This window comes from Neltuma alba, unplaced genomic scaffold, assembly GCF_004799145.2.
Source record: "Neltuma alba isolate B1F8T4 unplaced genomic scaffold, ASM479914v2 tig00013883_pilon, whole genome shotgun sequence".
In the NCBI taxonomy this organism is placed as follows: Eukaryota; Viridiplantae; Streptophyta; class Magnoliopsida; order Fabales; family Fabaceae; genus Neltuma; species Neltuma alba.
Window position 1 is genome coordinate 11,225 of NW_021637948.1, and position 23,146 is coordinate 34,370.

General features: G+C 32.4%; 1 protein-coding gene across 1 annotated transcript in view; it reads right to left on the bottom strand.

Annotated features, from left to right (window-relative positions):
• Positions 1-7,601: 7,601 nt before the first annotated feature.
• Positions 7,602-23,146, bottom strand: part of LOC114739315 (ankyrin repeat-containing protein ITN1-like) — a 32,933-nt gene continuing 17,388 nt past the window's right edge. Inside the window, exons 6-7 of the mRNA XM_028927370.1 lie at positions 16,695-16,700; positions 7,602-7,614 (exon numbers count right to left, since the gene is read on the bottom strand). The gene's annotated coding sequence lies outside the window, so the exon portion shown is untranslated. The remainder of the gene's footprint in view (positions 7,615-16,694; positions 16,701-23,146) is intronic.

Here is a 23,146-nt window from a genome sequence, read left to right on the forward strand (position 1 = left end):
TGCTATAAGCATTGACAAAAGCTACATAATAATATAAACCATTGGAGCAAGAGGGGCTGTCCCCAAACATCCATTGCTACTAATTCCAATGGATTATTGTATACACTGGTGGAGCTTTCAAAAGGCAGCTTATAACTCTTCCCATCTTACAAGCAGTACAGCAACATCAACATTAAAATTGCAAAGGAATATTAGCATATTTAAGAACTCTTTTAACAGTCTCCATATGAGGATGACCTAGCCTATAATGCCCAAAGTAAGTAAGTCTAAATTGGCTACATGGTAGTAGAAAGCAACACTTGAATTGGAGTCTTATTTTTGTAGCAGCATCAAGCTTATACATTCTAGACATTTCAGGCCCATCCATGAGGACTTGTCTGGTTAGAAGATCCATGACAAAACAAGCATGAGGAAAAATTCAATAGGCACTCCATTTTCTTTTGTAGCTTCAAAATGGAAACTAAATTTTTTTGCATAGTAGGAACACAAAGCCCTGTTCATATGCAGATTCGACTTTGATGAATTCAAACCGTATTTCCAATATGAGAAATAGGAAGATAACCACCTCCTCCTACTATGACATTACTGTTACTTGTAGTAGCATGAGCATCTTGCAGATGACTAGGCGTTTTGGCAATATGCTGTGTTGCCCCAAAGTCTAAGTACCAAGCATCATCTGCTACTGAGGCAGGAGACACTATAAAGGCATCTGTTACAGGAGAATTCTTAGAGACAGATGCATTAGCATTCACAGACTCATTAGCATTCACAGTTGTACCAATAGGATTGAACATAGAATTTCCAATAGCATTAGCAAGAGTAGGAGTAGTATAATGCACATAAGCAAGAGTGTTATGTGTCATATATGAGTGATTAGAGATAGGCATAATAGTATATTGAGAGGGCCATCCATAGAATTCAGTAGGCATAGGATAGTAGCTAGAATTAGCATCAGTATAATAAGCACGAGCTTGGACATTCCTCATAGGTGAGTAAGTAGAAGCCTCATACCTGAACTAGCATCAGTCGGCAGTATGTCCTATCTTAGGGCATATTTGACAGGCCAATCGCATGTTAGCATTAAAAGATCCTCGACCTCTACCTCTTGCGAAAAAAATGAGACCGTAGAGGAAGGGCAGGAGGTCTACTGTGACCTATGCCATGTGCAGTGGCAGGATTGAATTGCGACTGAGCAACATAGACCGAGGGATTATCTTCTGGATAGTCATACTATGACTGAACATGGTTCGGAATAGAGGTGAAATGTGCTTGAGCTATCAAATTTCCAAGGAAAGCATTTTGTCTTGCCTCTGAATCCAGCCGCATTGTGGAAATTGTATAGAGGTCAAACCTTGGTTTAGATGCATTAATGATAGCAATTACAAATTCATATTCCATGGTAAGGCTACTGAGAATATACGAAATATGCTGCGACTCTGGAACAGGTTCGCCGAGAAGTACGAGATGATCGCAGATGGACTTCAAGTTAGCAAGGTAGTCCCTCATGGACAATTCACCTTTCTTTTAATTCGTCAAGATGTTCTGATAGTGCAGGATCTTGGAATCTGACTTTGTCGAATACAGTTAGTTCAGCTTTGCCCATATTTGAGCCGAAGTTTCTAGTCTGACAAGATCTAGAAGAACAGATGAGGCTATGGACACCAAGAGCCATGACACCAATGCCGAGTCAAGCTGCTCGTATACTTTAAAATCTGGATTGATGACTTCAATGTTTTGCTCATTTATGACTTTCTTCAGTGTAATCAATAACAAATCCGTCCAAATAGGTGAACAATCTGTGTTGCTTTACCATAAAAAATACTTGCTACTTCCAAACTAAGTAATTGTTGTCATCAAGTTTGACATTTATTTTCTTGTCCATGAAATTCTTGGCATTTTGACTCAGATTAGTAGCTCGAGATGATGCAATAGATATTGTTGTGTATTCTATCGATCCTGGGCTGGAGATGGAACATGCCAATGTCACAAGACTTTTAAACAGTGATCGGTGCTCCATCGGAACGACGTTGCTTTGATACCATTTCAATATAACGGAGACTAAAATATAATATGCATCATCAATCTGAACTCATCTTATTATTGAAGTGTTAATACACTAATATAGACTTCATGATATGACACGTGAGCCTTTAGATGACAGCTATAACGCAGTAAATAGTTTAACAACTTGTAAAACTAATAACAAAATGTAGAAGGACATGTGGCTAATAGTTTTCGAGCTTGCAACTTGCATTTTCATCTTAATCACTTGAAGAGCACTTTTCTATATCACATCCATTAACCAGTATTCCAACATTACATATCATGAAAGCTCAAATCTCGTTTGACATCTATTAGTAGCTCAAGTTTCCAAAATCCCATTTCTAACCTCAGAAAGCAAGCTTTATCACAATATTTTTCAGATTACTTAAAAAAGAGGATGAAAGAAGGCGAAGATTAACCAGATATGGTCATTCACGAGCGTTTTTGTTATCCTTTGTTTGTCTATTATTGATGGCTTATTTGGATGGTTTGGCCTATAATGTTGGAGCGAAAGAGTTTGAAAACAATTTGTATGCTCATTTTCACTGATTAATTAGAGGTATATTGCGTGGCAATTGGAGCAATTACTAAGAAAATGTAGTTTCCTTTTACCAACTGAGCAGCAATAGAAGTGATGAGGTATTCACAAGTTAAATTTCAATTCATAATTTTTTATTTGCAATTTACAAGTTCCCATTCATAACAAAAATTTTGCAATAACCTCATAGCTCAGGGACAAGATAGCTTTAAAAATTAACACTTTAAATTTTGCAGTTCACGAGTTCCCATTCGCAATTGCAATTTCTCGTTCACAACAATTTTTTTTTTTGGTTGTAATAACCATGTTTTAACTCAAGTACAAGACGACCTTAGAAATTAACAATTTAAATTGAGAAATTCACAAGTTTTCATTTGCAATTCACAAGTTTCCATTTGCAACAGAACTTATGCAATAACCATCAGTAACTCAAACACAAGACGTCCTTAGAAATTAACGCATTAACTTTCGCAATTCACACGTTCCCATTTGAAATTCACTAGTTCCTTATCACAACAAAACCTTTGCAATAAACCTCTTGTAACTCAAACACAAGACAAACTTAGAAATTAACATGTTAAAATTTTCAATTCACAATTTTTCATTTGTAGTTCACAAGTTACGATTCGCGACAAACTCAAGCGGAAGACTTCATTAGAACTTAACATGTTAAATTGATGACATGTCAAATGGCATCATTAGAACTTACCACATTAAAAAATGAACCGGACCAGCCGGGTTGGACCATAAAAATCGATCAACCAATCACCTAGCCGATTCAATGGATGGTTAAAAAAAACTAATTGCGATCAGCCCGGGGTGACCAGATATAACCCTGAGCAATTCGTTTAACCCGATTGGTTTAGTGGGCTAGCCTAGTTTTGTTTTTTTTTAAAAGTCGTTTTAATGCCAACAAGTTACTTCATTTTTTCTTTTTTGTTTTTGTTTTAAACTATGGTAATTATTAGTTTAGTGACTAAAGCATCGTAGGTAGGAAATATTTTGTTACCATTAATCTACTTTGATATTTTGTTAGAATGAATATTTAGTAATTTTAATAGTATAATACTATGATGCAAATTTGTCAAGGTAATTGTAGAAAAAGTTGGAAAGAACATGTAAGTATATGATTATTTTCTTAGTGATTCAAGACATTGAATTGATATTTATTGCTTTGGATGGTATAATGAGAATTTAAAAATAATTTTCAAACTTTTATTCCTCACCTGTTTAACCCTCAGGTTAACTCCAATTTAACATACTAACCCTTGATCTATTACCTTAATCGGTTTAGAGGACGGTCCGATTGTCAATACATTGTATTTAACTGAAGCAATATAGAAACACGACACAGAGAGTAAAGGAGCATATTAATCGCTGGGTGATTTTGGTCCCTTTCATAGGAAGTATTAAACACCACTCCTACATTTAACATAAGTTGCTTGTCACAAATTCTCGTGTATTAAGAAATACATTAAATTAATAAAATTTTTAATTTTACTGTTATTAAAATTCTCTCTTTCTCCAATTACAAATCATTCTCACATCTCCTTCTTCTTTCTCTCTTTCCAATGAAATGAAGTAAAGGTAAAATTATCAAATAAGCATTAAATATGTGTGTGTGTATATATATATGCACACCATAACTTACTTATATTCAGGATCAAAACTTTTTGTATAAGTAACTTATATTTAGGACCGAGTAGTACTTTTCTTCCATATGTGTGTTTTATATATCCATAATCAATAAAAGTAGGAAGAGATAATAGAATTTAGAGAGAATTCCCGAAAAAATATGCTTAAATTTCAAAATTTGAAATGATTCTTGTTTACTACGTTTTAATAACAATTAATAACATTTGAAAAGCAAATGACAATACATTTCTAATTTAGAAAATTGAAATTTTAGAGGTTTTTATTTTGTGGAATTTCTCCTAGAATTTAATGATATAGTTTAGCATAGGTAATGCAAATAACACTTTAAATCATTTCAATTTTATGATAAATTTAATACTTTAAATTGATTTTTTACTATTACCTATGAATTAATTAGTTAAAGAAAGACTTGTGTTTAGAATGAGATGGATATTTTCTAGATGCTTTTCTTGGATCATAATGAGTTGTCTGGGATAGCGATTAGAAATACTTATAAGCACGTTTCACATTAGTAGAGACAAAATTCCTCTCATATACTTATCCCTATTTCATAAATCACAATTGAAAAGTTACTTACATAGATTCATCTTGTCGAGTATTTATCTTCCTTATCCTCGTCTTGTGCTCAAAATCCACTGTGTCCACTCAATTAATTAATTGGAAAATTATTTTACTACTTGATTCTTCCACAAGAGATTCCAAATTCAGTCCTCTTCTTGTGAAGAAAAAGCAGATAGCGATCGGCAATTAGGTTCTTCCCCCTCACAAGTCTTAAGTCTTCCACTTTGGAATTATTGACACGAAATGTGCGCATTTGAACTTTCATATTCCTTCCTCGTTCCTTCCTATATGCTCCAAGGCTCTCACTCATCAACTGCTCCACCTCCCACATGGAAAGATGAAAGAGAAATGTAATATTTCTCGGGTCCTTGACACATAATTAACTCATTTTAGGAGATTAAGAATATTAGTTAAATTAGTTAATATGATATATTTTTTCTAAAGTATCCTAATCATTTTCTTAGTTCTTTACCTCCTTGTACTTGATTATTGTCAAAGGATTATCAAAATTAATTTGAAAAAAATTGATAATGACGTGAAATATGTTTTACATATAAGACTAACGTCACCTCTTAAATTAGGTCCTATGTTAAGGACCAGAGTCTTTATAGTTTAGCTCAATTTCATATTAGGTTAGTGTAATTTATTTTGTTTGAACTTGACTCTTATTGTTTGAAATGCAATGAAATAGATTTCATAAAGTGTCCCATGAAATTTTATAGATTTAAATTAATAGTTTGTACGCTCAGGGATGGGATGCATATAACGGATCAAACTTAAGGACCCGAATTAAACAAAATAAACTGTAGAGATTTAATTCAAAATTAAGATAAATAATTATAAGGACTTGTATATTAATTTTTATCTAAATAAATATATCTTGTTATGTTCGAAAGAATAAGTTTATCTATTTATGAGCAATACCATTTGAACGGAAGAATTTAAATCTACCATTGATGTCAAGACATTATTGTTGATAAATAATTTGTAGGTATGTATGTAAGCTTCTTCTTCCTTTGTTTTTAATCATCTAGGTATAAAGTCTACTTTTACCATGACCATTAAGAACAGTTTTTAAGAAAAGAACAAATTATATTCGAGTTCTGCATATTTTAAAGCAAGTCCTCTATATCTAAATTTAATAATTTTTATATATGATTCTTATTTTTGCCCCTTTTTTCACTTTCCAAACTTCTCATCACTATCCTCTATTGTTAAGATAAAAGCATCCTTAAAAGTCTTGATATGTTTCTACGCTACCAAGGGGTACGTAGGTGAGAAAAGTGAAATGGACAGTGTCATGCATATTGCAATCTGGGCTATAGTTGATACACTTGAGGTCAATCAACCATATAACTTTTTTCCAAATAAGAGAAATATTTAATCATGAAGTGAGAGGATTTATATACAACTCCATAGGCCAGTGATTCTCAAGGCTTTCGGGCATTTTCATGGTTGTATTACCTCTCTGAGAAAGGAGAGATTTATGTAGTTGGATCATTTACATTAATTAGTTACTTCCTCCTGCCGTAAATGTAGCGGCAAGGAATGCCTCCATTGCAAATAAGGGTGGAAATAGACCAGGTCAGGCCAGGCCTTGCTCTTAACAGGCCAGGCCTGTTTTGGAACCTATTGGCCTGAGCCTGGCCTGTGGCCTGTTACAGGCTTATTTTTCAGCCTGAGCCTGGCCTGTGTAAAGGCCTGGCCTAACCTGAAATCTGTTAAAAAGGTCTGTATTTTTAAAAAATTTAAATTATAATTATTTTTTTTAAAAAAGATAAGATTAAAAAAACGTACATAATAATTAAATTTTTAGTCTTGTCTTTTATTTAAATTTTAGTATCATAGTACTATTTTAAATCTTAATTATAATTTATAAGAATGTTATTAAAAACTAATTGTAATTATATGTTAAAATTTGGAATAAGACTACATTTAAGTACACACAAAAAATTAAAATTAAGACAAATAAATAAAGAGGAAAAAATACTAATTTTATAATGAATAAAGAGGATATCATACTTAAATTAACATAATACATAAGTTAGTTAATTTATCATTCTTGGAACAAAATTTTTCTTTCCTATTTTTTTTAATAATATTTTTAAGATTTAAAAATCACATTATTTATTAATATTATTATTTTAAATTATATTTTTATCTTCACTTGTCATTTAAACTTCAAAATCTAAGAAAAGATTAAGCTATTAACTATATATTAAAATTAAAAAATAAATTAAAAGAGCACATTAACAATAATAGCATTAATTAATTTTTTTATATATTATAATTATAAATTCTTAACAGACCCAGGCCGGCCTAACAGGCCTAACAGGCTTTTTAAAAAGCCTAAGCCTGGCCTGTTTAACTAAACAGGCCTTCAAACAGGCCTGAGTCTGTCTGTTTTAGGAAACAGGCCAGGCCAGGCCAGGCCAAATGCAGGCCAGGCCATAGGCCCCTGACAGGCCGCCTGGCCTGTTTCCACCCCTAATTGCAAATTGTCTCCACTTCCTCTCCATTTAAATGAAACGATGCCGTTTTATATCTTTCAACAGTCCAGGATATTTTATCCTTGCAATGACCCTGCTTTGCTGCAAAAAGATCTGACTTCTACTCTGAAGGTTGAAATCATCAAATAATCTGGTATCATTTCACTCTATGGTGAATATTTTATGTACGCAAAATTTCAGTTCTTTGTCCTGCGATATAAAAAGAACACAACTTTCAGCAAACCCCAACCCAAAAAAAAATCACTGGGATAATATATTGAAAACCCCCCTGATATCATGTGAAGAGAGTATTTGAATGGAAGTCACCTTGAATAATTAACTATCTTTAGTGTGAGGTTTTAAAATGCAAAAATTAAACTAGAATCTAGTTACCCAAGAACTAGCATGCAGCAGAACTTTAATAGAGACTCATCAAACAGCCTTAAGTAGGAGAAGGAGAAGGAGAAGGAACTCAGACGGAAATATTTGTATAGACGCACACACCCGAACCTGGTGAAGTGATTTTATTATATGAGGATTGAGCAGAGAATGCATGTGACAACGGAAGGGTGAAAGCAAGGGGAGGTGAGAAGGAGGAATTTGAAATGGTTTTGGGAATAAAACCCAAGGGGGTTCACGGGCTGAGAGTAAGTGAGTATCATGTCTCATGAATGGAATCTTGCCTCCCCAAATGATGATGAGATATAGGCGATGGTGATAAATTGTTTTCTTTTTAATATACTAGTATAACATTCCGCAGCAAAACGGCGTCATTGTATATATAAAAGATGTTGGATTGCTGAATATTTGCAAGACGGTGTCGTTTTGTTTAAATGGAGAGGAACTGGAGACACCGTGCAATGGAGACATTCCGCTCCGCAGAAGGACTTGGAGCTTAACAGTTTTAATTACAAGGACCCCTCTGGGACCCAAAAAAACGCACAACGACCTAATGTTTTAAAAGCCGGATCCGACATTAAGTTGGGGAGGTCAGCAGATCACAGTTCAAACAGTCTGACCAATTAAACCGTTTGGTCGGACCGTTGACATATTAAATTAAAAATAATATTATACTCCCTCTAATTTTATATATAAGAGAAGTTTTTTAAGAATAATATTCATTCAATTATTAAGAAAATAATTTGCATATTTTTCATATATCCATTATCTTTAAAAGAAAATATATAACACTACATAAGAAATAGAGTGTTAAATAAATTTAAAAAGACAAAACAACAACACACAAAATGAACACAATGACAAGCATAAAACATAAATATAATTAAAAATAATAATAATTAAAACTTAATTTTTTAAATAATTCTTAGCTTTAAAAAATGATCACAATATAATAATATAAATATTCATGGTTATCTTTATAATATAATAAATCTTTATCTTTTGTACCGGTATATACAATATGATTTCATAATTAATTTAATTTTCTCGCATCAAAATTAAAAGGAAATATTTTGCTACATTAAAAGACTAGATCTTTTTTTTTTCCTTGACCAGAATAAAAGGCCAGATCTTAATATATCCCACATTTGATTGTATCTGGATTTTTCAAAGCATTTTGGTTTGAAAAAATGTCAAAAAACATTAAAAATTAATTATTTACTGTTACTCATTTGTCATTACATCACATCCCCACATTTCCCTCTGCGTGTAGAGCAAAGTTCTCCACTTCCGAGGCATCTTTTCTTTCCTCCCTCCACTTCGCTGCCTCCCATGGTCTTTCTTCTTTCTTCGTTTTAGGGGGTGTTTGGCAAAACCAAAACCACGGTTTCAGAATCACTTTTCCGCAAAACGAGGTAATCTCATCCACATATTTACTTCGTAATCCGTAAAAGCACTTCTGAAACCATAGTTTGGCTTCTATCCAAACACCCCCTTAGTCGATGCTCCCAATCGTTGGAGATTTCTTTGTCTCAGTCTGTGCTTCAAGATCAACGACTCGTCTAAGTTGCAGTGACACTCATACTAAAAACTATCTCCATGGCAGCATACACTTGAAGGGATGAAGGATGGAGCAACTCTTCCTGGACCTTCTATTTTAGCATTTTGTTCGCCCTCTCCTTTTTTCCCTCTTTGTGTTTAACCGTCCAGTTTTCAAAAATCCGCTCTGGTTCACGGCTCAATTTCGGCTTGCAGTTTAAAAGGTGGTTCTAGACGGTCCAATCGGAGCTAATCACTTGAACCAATTTACTCTGTGAACTAGGCCATTCATCCCTCCAGTTGACAGTCATACCGGTCCAACCGTCCGGCTTTCACAATGTTGCAAGGACCCATCTCGAAGAAAATAAACTCTGGGGACCTTGACTGAGTTTGACCGAAACTATAAGGAACATAGTTTTCCCTTAAAAGTAATATTTTTGAAAAATCTCAACTGAAAATAATAACAAAAATATTTAATTTCAACTAACGTTTACGTGCGGGCTCATGCATGGTGCACGCTCATATTGAATAAAACGATTTTATTATTCTTCACTCAAAAATGATAAAATAGAAAGAAAAAAAAAAGGGAAAATGACACAAAAATGACACTTGAACTTGGAAATAGTCACTGAAATTTGCAAAATCCCAATTTAGTTACATGTGACCAATTTGGCATTTACAAATTTGCTGAAATGATCATATTGCCCTCTATTTTATTTATTGTTTTTCAAAAAACCAAAGCCCCTACTAGTTAGCTGGTCACCGGAGCTCTGGCGACCAGAAACAATTTTTTTGAAAATTTTTACAATTTCAATATAACTGTTAACAACTTTTGCAACGCTATTAACAACTTCATTATAACAGTTAACAACATGTTTTTTAAGAAACTCAACAATTGGTCGCCGAAGCTCCAGCTGCCAGAAACAATTTTTTTGAAAATTTTTACAACTTCAATGTAATGGTTAACAACTTTTGTAACGCTATTAACAATTTCAGTGTAACGGTTAACAATTTTTATAATGCTATTAACAATTTTCTAAAAAACATGTTGTTAACCACTATACTAAACTTATTAATAGCATTACAAAAGTTATTAACTGTTATACTAAAGTTGTAAAAATTTTCAGAAAAAATAGTTTCCAGCCACTGGAGCTTCGGCGATCAATTATTGAATTTCCCGAAAAACATATTGTTAACTGCTATATAGAAGTTGCTAATAGCGTTACGAAAGTTGTTAACCGTTATACTGAAGTTATAAAATTTTTTTAAAAAAAAAGGTAGTTGTTAAAGTTGTAAAAATGCCCTTTTTTTGAATTTTTAAGAAAACCTGTTGTTAAATACTACACTGAAATTATTAATAGAGTTATAGAACTTATTAATGGCATTACTAAAGTTATAAAAATGCTACTTACTGAATTTTCTAAAAAACCTATTGTTAACTGCTATGTTGAAGTTGTTAACGATGTTATAAAAGTTGTTAGCCGTTATATTAAAGTTGTAAAATTTTTTTAAAAAAAGTAGTTGCTAAAGTTGTAAAAATTCCATTTTTTTTTGAATTTTTAAGAAAACTTGTTGTTAAATGCTATATCGAAGTTGTTTATAGAGTTACGGAACTTGTTAATGGCATTACTGAAGTTGTAAAAATGCTACTTTTTGAATTTTCCAAAACACATATTGTTAACTACTATACTGAAATTGTTAATAGCGTTACAAAAGTTGTTAACTGTTATATTGAAATTGTAAAAATTTTCAGAAAAATTGTTTTGGGTCGCCGAAGCTTCGGTGACTAATTGTTGAATTTCCCAAAAAACTTGTTGTTAACTACTATACTAAAATTGTTAATAGCGTTACAAAAGTTGTTAACCATTATACTGAAATTATAAAAATTTTCAACAAAAAAAAAGTAGTTACTAAAGTTTGTAAAAATGTTTTTTTTTGGAATTTTTAAAAAAACTTGTTGTTAAATATTATACCAAAATTGTCAATAGAGTTATAGAACTTGTTAACAGCATTACTGAAGTTGTAAAAATGCTACTTTTTGAATTTTCTGGGAAACTTATTGTTAACTGCTATACTAAAGCTGTTAAAAATGTTGTTAATCGCTAGACTGAAATTGTAAAAATTTTCAAAAAAATTGTTTCTGGCTACTAGAGCTCTAGTGACCAATCATTGAATTTTCCAAAAAACCTGTTTCTAGCTGTTATACTGAAGTTATTAATAGTGTTACAAAAGTTGTTAGCCGTTATACTGAAATTGTAAAAATTTTCAAAAAAATTATTTTCGGTAGCCAAAGCTTTGGTGACAGCTGCCATTGCCAAGGCCGAAGCTTTAGTGACAATTGCCACCGCTAGCACTAGAGCTCCGACGACCAGTTGGCCAATGAGGGCTTTGGTTTTTTAAAAATAATAAATAAAATAAAGGGGAATATGATCATTTCAGCAAATTTATAGATACCAAATTGGTCACGTGTGACTAAATTGGGATTTTGCAAATTCAAATGACCATTTTGGCATTTTCAAGTTCAAGTATCATTTTTGTGTCATTTTCTCAAAAAAGTTAAGAATAAAGCGTTGTTATTTATAACATATAAGTACTATTTTTAAGGATAATTAGAAAGGTAAAGGTAAATCTAGGATCTTAATTAGAAGCATTTAATATTTTAAAAGTTATGGATACTAGGTGTAGCTAAAAAAAAAAAAGATTACAAAGTTGGATGTATTAAGAAAATAAGATCACAAAACTGAATGCATTGTGAAAAATATTAAAATATTGAATAGCCATGAAAAATAAGATCAGGTTATTAGATAAACCTTAAACTTAATTTAAAAAGCTTCCATATATATAGGGTCCGTTTGAATTAACAGTAAAATAAGTAACTTATTTTTAATTTGACTTTTAAAAAAGTTAGATTGGGTAAAAATTAGATTAAGTAATATGATTTATGTTTGGATAGGATTTTATAAAAGTTTGTTTGTAAAAATAGAAAAGTTGTTTGGATTAGCTTTGTAAGTAAGCCAATTAGTGAAAATAAACTTATTTAAATTATTATTAAAAATGCAAGTTTAGTTGTAAAACAACCAAAAAATGCATGAATTTATTAAATAATACTCCTTTTAGTTCAAAATGTAAGCATCAAATAGCTAAATCATGCAACTCAAAAAAATTAAAACATATTTAATGATTTAACTAACATTCCCTATTTTGTGAAAGAAGTTTAACTAACATCTTATGTTATGGATTAGAAGGACTATTCTTATGGTCTTATTTATAAGTCACTTTTAATATATTTCAAGCAAACTAAGAAAAACTTTAAACTTTATTAACTCTCATTTATAATTTAACAAGTTTTCAACTTTATCCTTAGTTAATATAAATTATATATCATGAAAATAAAGTCAGTAAATAATAAATGAAGTGTAAAATTCTAGTCCCTCTGTCTCTTTTTATAAGTAACAATTACCATCCTCCTTTTGTCTCTAAATATAAGCCACATTTATAAGTGGTCTTAAATTTTTGTAGCAAATTTCCTAATTTACCTCATTAATTACTTATCTTAATATTTAATATATTTATTATCTCATTTTCCAAACCATCATCTCTTTCCATCACACATTCTCTCACTTTCATAATTTTCTTTATTATAATAATTTTTTTATTCTTTTTCTTATATTCTCTCCCCTATAAATAAGAGTGTTTTAGAGGGAAAAAACTTGCAATTTTTATCTATTTATTGTCTTTAACTAACTTTTAATCTATGCAATGGAATCCTATATTGCTTATAAAAAGAGACAGAAGGTGTATATTCAAAGGAAAAAAATTCTCTCTCCTGCTTATAAATAAGATAAAAAGTTTTCTTCTCTCTCTATCTTATAAATAGGATTTGAGGAGTAACAATTAATTTATTCTCTCTTGACTTCTCTTTCCATGATAATAAATTTTTTAAAGTAGTACCCACATTTTTTCCTTCTCTCTCTAATTTTCCAATGGTATAGCACTTGTTTGGATCAACGTTTATAGACCTAAGGGGATGTTCAGATAGAATCAAAATCATAATTTTAAAAATATTTTTACAGTATATGAAGTAAATAAATGAAGGAATTTATCTTATTGTGTGCAAAAGTACTTCTAAACACCCCTTAAATGTGCTTAGGAATTTGTGAATTGAAAGTTTGAAGCTCATTCGAGAGTTTTTGCTTGTTTGGGTCAGCAGTGCTGGAAAAGCCAACATGACCTTTTGCTGCTTTTCTCGGCGATAGCATCACACCCAGCGTTAAAAATTTTTACATGCCCATCTTCTCCTTGACACACATTGTTTCTCACCCCTTTTCATGAATATTGAAGTACCTGTTACTATTTTTATTTTGTTTTTAGTCACTATTATTTTTATAACTAATAGTTTGTAGCTAAAAAAATTAGAAAATTTCACTAATTAACAATTATAATTTTTATTTTCATTTTGATTTTTATGTTTGACTCATAAAAAAAATTGTTAAAGTTAACTTTTTAGTTAAAATATGACAAAGTATATTTTACAAACTTTCCAATAATACATGGCCTCCTTCTAAGCTATTTTGACAATTAATTTTAATATTATTCTTAAAATTATTACATTATGTACATATAATATAAATATGTATTATTTAATATAATTCATATCATTTTCAATCATTTTACATCTAAACTTATTTTTTCATCAATAATCCAAATAAGTTTTAACTTTTTAAACTAATTTTTTATAATCATCAATCTAAATATAAATCACATTATACTAACTAACTTTTATGCTAACTCACGTTTGCATGAATAGGTTGAAATAAAAGTTAGTTTTTTCACGTTTGCATAAGTCAGTTTAATCTTGCCATTTTGATATAAACACTTAACTTTTCAAGCTACTCCAAACACTAATAAACTTGCCAAAAGTGTTTTTAGCTCCTAAAAGCCCCTTAAATGCCACTCAAACGTGGCAACAAACACGCATACTTGTTTTTGGTACAAGTGTTTTAAAAACCCGAAAGCGAGGGAGGGAGGGAGGGAGGGAGAAGGCCCACAGGAGCCGCACAATTATTGGAGCATGACGTCCTCATGCGAATGTCATGCCCTCCTGAGAAGAGGGGCCTCCTAACTTTTCTTCTTGTATTTTTCCCCCCAAAAAGAAAACAACAAAAGCAAATGTGGGGGAAAAGCGAAGTTGCTGGCATGCTGTCTAAAAAAGAGAGATAGGATAGTATTAATGGTAATAAATTGAAGCGAAATGAAATAAATTGTTTATAATTGAAATAATACTCCCCTTTATCCTTGCTATTACAAGAATAAAAATACTTCTATAACATGACATTGATTTATGTAAAGTACCAGCGTTAAATAATTTTCTTAAGTTATATAAAATAATTAGCTAAAACTTTGGAAAACAACGCTAGAAAATGATTCAAAATTTGGAGTTTACTCACTCTGATTCTTAATATAAAACTCATTTACAACACACATTAGATCTCATCTTATATTAAAATTTAAAAGTATTATTTTTCACGAGTACTCTCTCTAACTTGTTGACTTGACCAGGAAGAAGAAAGAAGAAGAGGATAGGATAGTAAATTTAAGTGTGGATAGTGATTAAACCTCAAACGAGCTCGCCATCTAATTCACAGAACACAGATTCTTTAAACATCAAACCATTATCTCTCTCTCCCTCTCTCTCTCTCTCTCTTAAAGGCACAAACTAGCCAACCCATCCAGATTAATATATGGACTCAGTAACTAGAGAGAAGTTAAAACTTCAGAAAATCTCAGGAATTTTGGATCTTTCACCATTTTCTAATTGGACACTGAGTTAAAATAACGGTAACAAAAGAGAAACAAGAAGGTTATTTTCAGAGTGAGACAGAGAGAGAGAGATTTGAATAAATTGCCTGAAAATAGAGGAGGGGTGGATCTGAAGGTAACAGTAAAAGGAAGGTAGAAGCAAATAAATATCAGCATCTATCATCAGAGAAACCACACAAACCAACCCAGCTCATCATAGTCAAGTCTACCACTAAGTGTTAAATTATTATTACTTTACAGCCCCACGATCATTATGCTTTATTCCTATAAATAACAACTTTATGATGAAGAACAATATTAAATAGCTCCCCCCCCCCCACTAAATCACTGGTACAATCCTTATTAATCAACCCAACGCTTAGTTTGGTGGCTATTAAATATCTTTTTCCTTGCACAAAAAATAGCCGCACATGGTGTTTGTGCGTACATGAAATTCAAAAAGTAACTCACGCGATCATTTATAAATTACAATACAAGTCCAACTTAATTTCTGCTCTTACTTTTATACTTATACCCTTGTTTGCATTTCTACTATTCCCACTCTGCTTTGATATAATTGATCATGTTAATACAATCTTTAGTCCTTTAAATTTATACTCATTTTAATTTTAGTCTCTCAAATTTCAAATAATAGGTTTTGATTCCTCAAGGGAAAAATAGTCCAGGTTATTATTAAATTATAAGAACCAATGTTTTAGATGGAAGAAAACCCAGGAGACCAAAATCCAAATGAAAACAAATAAAAATTATATTAACCCTAATTTATATTGTACATACTTTTGTAGGAATCTTTTCTGACCTAATAAACATATGCTTTGCTGGGAAAATAATTAACTGGAAGTCATTTATGAGTGATATCTCTCTTCTTGCAAGTAATGTACTTATGTAGGATGAGTCTTAGTTAACAAGGAAATATTTATTAATTTCCTTTTCAATATATGGTAGTGTCATAATTCATTTCTAAATTTTTCTAAAGCTATAACTTGAACTTTAATTAGTTCATACTTTTCCAATATGCTTGATGACAACTTTATACCAGCTGTATGGTGTCGTCACATAACCAACACAATCTATAGAAGAAAATATGCAATTAAAAACTAAATCCTTCCACAAACCGTAGAAGCCCTGGAAGTGAAATGCAGCGAAGCTTCAGATAGGAAAAGGCATGGCAAACGACAAATTGGGGTGGGGGTTGGTTTCACTCTCTTCACTTATTGCTTCGTTGAACTTTGATCTTTTAAATATTCTTTGCATGATGTGATATTTCAACCGTGTTTTTTCACTGATAGCAATCCCGAATCTTATCGTATGACACAAATTTTATTTTTTGTCATATGTAATTCTTTTTTTTTTTTAACTAGGCATAGGTATTCTGCTACGAAAACAATCATGTTCAAGTCACTGTGAAACATTAAATGTGGCCTCTCAAATAAGTCACATTCATTCAAATAATTATCGTATGCGTGGGATAGAAAAAAAAAAACTAATACATTTGTTGCCTAGGTCTTCTATTTGGCAACCCATATAAGAAATTAAAAAAGGTATTTTCACACAAGTTGAGACAATTTATCTCACATATTTACTTTGGACTTTATAAAATTATTTTTAAAAAGCTAATCCAAATTCCATTAACTTTGTTGACAAGAGACACACTTCTTTTTTTTTTTTCTTTTTTTTTTTGTAAAACCACTTAATGTTTTTAGTTTTTAAGTGTAAGGTCGTACGTTTAAACCCTTAATAGAAAGTATAACAGAGATGTGAGTGGTAATAAAAAGATGATAATGCAATTTTGCAATAGCTATTTAAATTTTAAAAACTAAAAACATATAATCCAAGTGTGTAATATGCATAGTATTGAAGACCGAACTAGACCAGAAACAACTGGTCACCTGGTTGGTGGCAAAAACCAGCAGTGGAGTCAACTTGAGGGGTGACTTGATGTAACCAAGCTAACCCAACCGGTTTGATGGGTTAACCTGTTATATATATATATATATATATATATATATTTAAAAATGTTGTTTTAATACGAAAAAGGATTATTAGTTTAGTGACTAAAGGATTGTAGATAGGAATATTTTGTTACCATAAATCTATTTTGATATTTTGCTAGAATAAATATTTAGTGATTTTAATAGTATGATATTATAATATCAATTTGTTAAGAAAATTGTAGAGAAATTGAAAAGAAAATATAAGTATATGATTATTTTGTTAGAGATTCAAAGTACTAAATTAATATTTAGTCTTTTGGATGGCATCATAAGAATTTAAATTAACTTTTAATTTTTTTATTCCTCACTAGTTTGACCCCAACTCTGATCTAACCCACTAATATTTAATCTACTGTCTTGACCAGTTTTTCAGTTTCTTGGTAATATGACATACTCATTTCATCTAGAAGATAAAGTAACCAGTATAAACATCACAAGAAGATAAAGTAACTGTTTAAAGTGGGACAGTGATGCTTTTTGTCAATTAAAAGATAATAACGTGTGTCGGAAACATTTGGACCAAAAATCAAAACAACTTGCTCTTGCCTTTGAATTTTCAAAATAAAAGAAATAACAATTTAAACAAAACAATACTATATATAAGGGACCTCTTGGAATTATGAGATATAAGATAAAAAAAATAGGATGATAGTATATATTGAAAAGCCTATATCTCCATCTCTTCTTATCCGTATATAATGCGCTTTATGCATGCATTCTCTCCGCTATACCTTTTTCGCTTACTTTTCATGAGATGGCGTGTGCAATGGGACGGGAAAAAAAATTGGGACAAGACAAAACAGTGACCGGACAAGATGGGAAGCGGGACGAGTAATACCTCATGGTTGCATTAAGGCCCTACCACAAAAAAACACTGATTTATCGACAGAATTACCCATAAAATTACTGATGGAAACCAAAATTACCGACGGATTTGTGACGGGCAGGAATTACCGATGGAAAGCATTCCGTCGGAAATTTTTCCGTCACTAAATCAATTTGCGATGGAATCATAAATTCTGTCGGTAATTTCCGACGGAAATTCCGTCAGAAATTACCAACGGACATTTTCGTCGCGAAATTTGTGACGGAATATTCCGTGACTGATTAGCCATGGAATTTCAGACGGAATTCTCCGTGGCTCATCAGCCACAGAACTAGCCACAGCAAATTTTGTGGCTAATCAGCCACGGATTTTGCCCACGGATAATTCCGTGGCTAAATCCGTGGCAAAATTGCTTCCCTTCAATTTTTTTTGTGCTATTTTAATTTGATCAATTGTTTTTTTAAGAGGGAATGAAAGATAATTGAATTTGTTAAAAAATCAAACATGCTATTAAAAGATACACGTCACACACACACACATATATATATAGAGTCTTTCCCACATCCAAATGCTTCAAATGTCAAGTGTCTAGTGTGAAAAAAAGATAGAAATAATAATAACAACTATCAACTATCATTTCCTAAATTTATATTGCTGCTAGAGGGCTCAGATAGTTTAATTCCCATTCCTTCCAATGCAGACATGATTTTGTTATAATTTTCTCTCATCTCTTGATGCTCCTGTTTGATTTGCTGATTCTCCTATGTAAGCTCCGTTATCCTCATGCGCAATTCAGTTTGAACATTGGCATTCATACTTGTGCTGTTAATGGAAGGAGAAGACCTCTGGGTACAAATATCATTATCAGCCTTAGACCCAAATCCATAGATGTGGCCCTTCTTGTTTTTGCCACCTATAACATCTAACCATATGTTAAATTCTTCCTGATTAGATTGTATGCTTGGAGAGCCTCTTTCAGAACTTAGTTCTATCTTTCTTCTTATGAACTCATCCTATAAAACAAAATGACGACAGGAGTATATGATAAGTGCATGTTATGGAAGGCAAGATTCTTTTCAACTTAATCCCAACAACAACCAGACCAAGTCAAGTCCAAAAATAAAATTGCACTAAGGATAAGAAAAGATACTATAATTCATTAATTTCCAACATATGATGACATATTCACCAATTCTATCCCAAAAAAAAAAAAAACAGGGTATAGGAAGTTCCTATAAGTAATTGGGTGTGAGGGCCAAATGAATGGACAGTGGGAAGAGAACATGGAAGTTTTGAAATGAAAGGAAAGATAACTGAAAATAAAAAATCCTAAATACTATTTAAAATCCAGAAGAACTATTTAATAGTATTGGAAAAAGAACACCGTATCAAACTTCAAGACTCTCTTCACTCAAAGCTCGGGTTTTCTCAAGCTTAGAACTTATTCTTTAAGGCTATATCCACCAAAAATTTGATATACTAATATGCATTTATATATTAAAAAAATACATTGCATGAGTTTGATACACTGCTACCAACGTTATTGGACATTAATATATAGTTAATATATAGGTACCACTTTTGCATTTCCTCTTTTTCTATGCAACCACTACCCCAATATCGGTGCCTTTGCAACACAATATTCGAGAGTCAATACACAAAGCAAAACACTTCTTTTTTTTTTCTTTACCTGGTTAAAGAAGTCAAGTTTTGGCAATATACTTATTAGAGAGGTTTAGGTATAGAACTATAAATATAAACCTGTATGGTCTATCTCACATGGTAGAATATTGCCTAATGATCAGTAGTGGATCGGGAAAATATATATATACATATATATATATATATATTCCAATTGAGATCGATGAGTTCACCTTATACTAGGGATAATATTTTTTTAATAACCTTGGGCATGGCGTACTCTTTCCCAAACTTCCTCTCCACTTAACCGGGGTGGAGGCATTGAGTTCTCAGCCCTATTTTTGTAAAAAGAGGTTTTATTTCTCCTGAATGGGTGATTGTTGGGAAGAAATTGGCGATGACAATCAAAGAAAGATGATTTTCGCCCATGCTTCAATTGGAATGCTTTTGACTTCTCCATACATATAGGACGTAATAATCTTCCCATTGTTGTCCAACTAGACAACATATCATAAGCAGGAAAGTCATTGATTGTCCATAGTAAAGCAGCACGCATACAAAAGTTTTGTTTCAATGAGGCATCATATGTTGGCACCCCTTCGTCTCACAATAATTTTAATCCATCTATTAAAGGTTGCAAATACACATCTATTTTTCCTTTAGGATTACTAGGGCCAGGGATGATCAAGGTCAAGAACATGTATTCTCGTGTCATGCACATCTCAGGTGGTAGATTGTATGGAGTAATAATCACAGGCCAACAAGAATATTGTCTCCCAGATTGCCCAAATAACGTAAATCCATCAGCACATAACCCAAGCCTCACATTTCTGGGATCATATGCAAAATCTGGATATGTGCTATCCAAAACCTTCCATGCCTGGCCGTCAGAGGGGTGAGAAAGGATATTAGAACCTCGACGGTTCTCATAGTGCCATCTCATTTCCTTTGCAATTTTTCCAGAAGCAAACAACCTTTGCAATCTAGGAATGAGAGGTAAGAACCATAATTGCTTTCTTGCAATGTTTTTTTTCCTTCCATGACATTTTTTGGACAAATATCTTGTCTCGCAACAAAAATTTACATTGGGTTGCACTATCATCGACTTTATAGTACAACATACACCCATTCACACAGCAATCAATTTTCTTGTAATCAAGACCTAGTTTCGACACTAACTTCTTTCTTTGGTACAAGTCTATAAGCATACGAGTGTCTTTTGGCTGCGTCTTTCGCATTAGTTCAAAGACTAAACTGTAGCTTTGTTGTGACATGTTCGTTGTTGCTTTAATACTCAGTAATTGTAAAGTCACTGAAAGTTGAGATTCCTCCTCACACCCTTCCCACAAAGGTTGTTGTGCAGCACGCAACAAGTCATAAAATGCTTTTGCACTAGGATTTGGCATCTCCTCAGGTCGTTCATTATAGTTATCCCAAAAACTAGGCCCAGCTGCATCTATTACCATGGTCTCATATTGATTTTGCTGGTTACCAAGTAGGACATCTCTTGGCATTGGGCAAAGGGGTAAAGGATATTCGGGTCGTCGTTCGCCGTGACTAGTCCATATATAGTAGTCTGGCATAAATCCTTTTTTTATAAAGGTGTGTCTTCACCTCATCATAACTTAGATATGACCTACATTTACATTTTAAACATGGACACCTGAGCTCTCCTGATGTTTGAGAATAAAGAGATTGAAATGCGTAGGTAAAAAACTCCTCAACACCTCGCTTGAAATCTACTATAACCCATTTAGTACTTGGATCAATTCTATTATACATCCATCTTCGATTTTCTGGAACTACCATTATAATGGAGAAGAATCTGATGTAAATTGTTAGAATCAAAAGCAAACAAGGTACATATATGTAGTTTCCAATGCAAAGATTAAAGGAAATATTTTAGAAAAATCGTTACCCTTTTTTATAAACAACTAATTTAACAATATATCTTTTAATATTTATAAATTAGTTATTTAATTCCACCTGTTTCATGTTACCCAAATTTTTTTGATAATATCTATTTTTCATGTTATAGAGCATTAAGGTAGAATAATGTGAAGCGTAATTAACGTTATTCTGCCTAAAATACCTATTGCGTTTAGGGAAGGTCATAATGAAAGTCTATTTTGCATTCATTTAAGGGTATGATTAGAAAGTTCACAAGATTTATAAGAACATTAATTACCTTTAATTGTCTTTTTTTACTTTGTGTTCTGTGAGGTGATTAAAAATAACTAAAAAGGTGTATGCTGAAACAACGATAACAAGAAGGATGGATTTGTTGGCCGAAAAAGAAAAACAACAACAGGGATGGATTTAAATGTGAGAAGATAAGGAAGTGTATATGTGTGTGTGTATCTTTTAGAGTCAATTTAAAAGAGTAGGAATTAACTTAAAATTATTAGGAAATCATTTGTGTGAGAACGCATTTAAGGGGAAAAGTTGAAATAATGTTCAACTCGAAGACACGCTATTAGGGGAAGAAAGATGCTCTAAGATAAGAAGAATATTACTCATTCAGCAGAATAGAATCAGATTTAGCAAAATAGAATGTTCAACTCAAAGATGCTCTGACTTTAATCCTACAAAGTCATGGGGGTGGAGCATAGAATCAGATTGGCATTAAGATAACAGAAAGCCTTCTCAAGACTAAACAACACTCAACACGACATATGTGACAAGAAGAGAATTGCTGGTCTAAAATTGCACACCACAACATTAAGCAAACAGAGCCAATGTATTCAGCAAAATAGGACCAAAAATCGTATAACTTACATTCAGCAAAAGGTTGTGACAAGAAGAGAATAGCTGGCCTTGAAGCAAGAAAAGATCCCATAGCTACTGTAGAGAAAACTCCCACAACCAACAAGAAAATTTATCCTCAACTCTCATCCACCCAGTATAGCAAAAGAAAATAAGATTTCAAATTATTAGAGATATGAAATTATTACAGATTGAATGAAGAAGCAAGATTAGGGGACCAAAAATCATATATATAACTTACTGAAGACTGAAGCACGAACAGCGACCTGAGCTTAAAAAGCATTCATTCCCCCTGGAGCCTGAACCCCGTGACTTCATACCTCAATCGTAGCCGCAATCAATCTACGCCTCAAACTCTCTTAACTAGCACAGGGGTTAATTAATCTCCACATCAAGGAGAAGAGCAGAGATCTTTGTTGAAGACAACACGGCAATGATGAAGTACTGGAGGAAGAAGTTGAGCTCGATGGTGATAATGAGGGATGCCATCACCGTCGAAGCTTGATGAAGGAAGAAGTCACGGCTTTTGGTGTGGATGAAGGGAATGTCAATGTTGGCTGACGACGATGATGAACAATTTGGATGATTAATGGCGTACTGGTGGTTAGGATTCCACAGGAAGAAGCCGCCGTTACCTTCGCCCTTAGCAGTCACGCCGAAGAAGAAAAAGTGATTATGGTACCCTAGCAAGTAGCCGAGCTCATTCAAAGTCAAAATGCTGCACTTTTGATTTTCACTCATTTTCTTTTATTTTTTTTAACTTTTTCCAGCTTTTTAAACTCCACCAAAAAAAATTAGCTACGTATCATCTTTCAGGTAGACAAAGGGTGAAATCCAAATAATATGAAAATCAAATTGATTAATGATACTCATA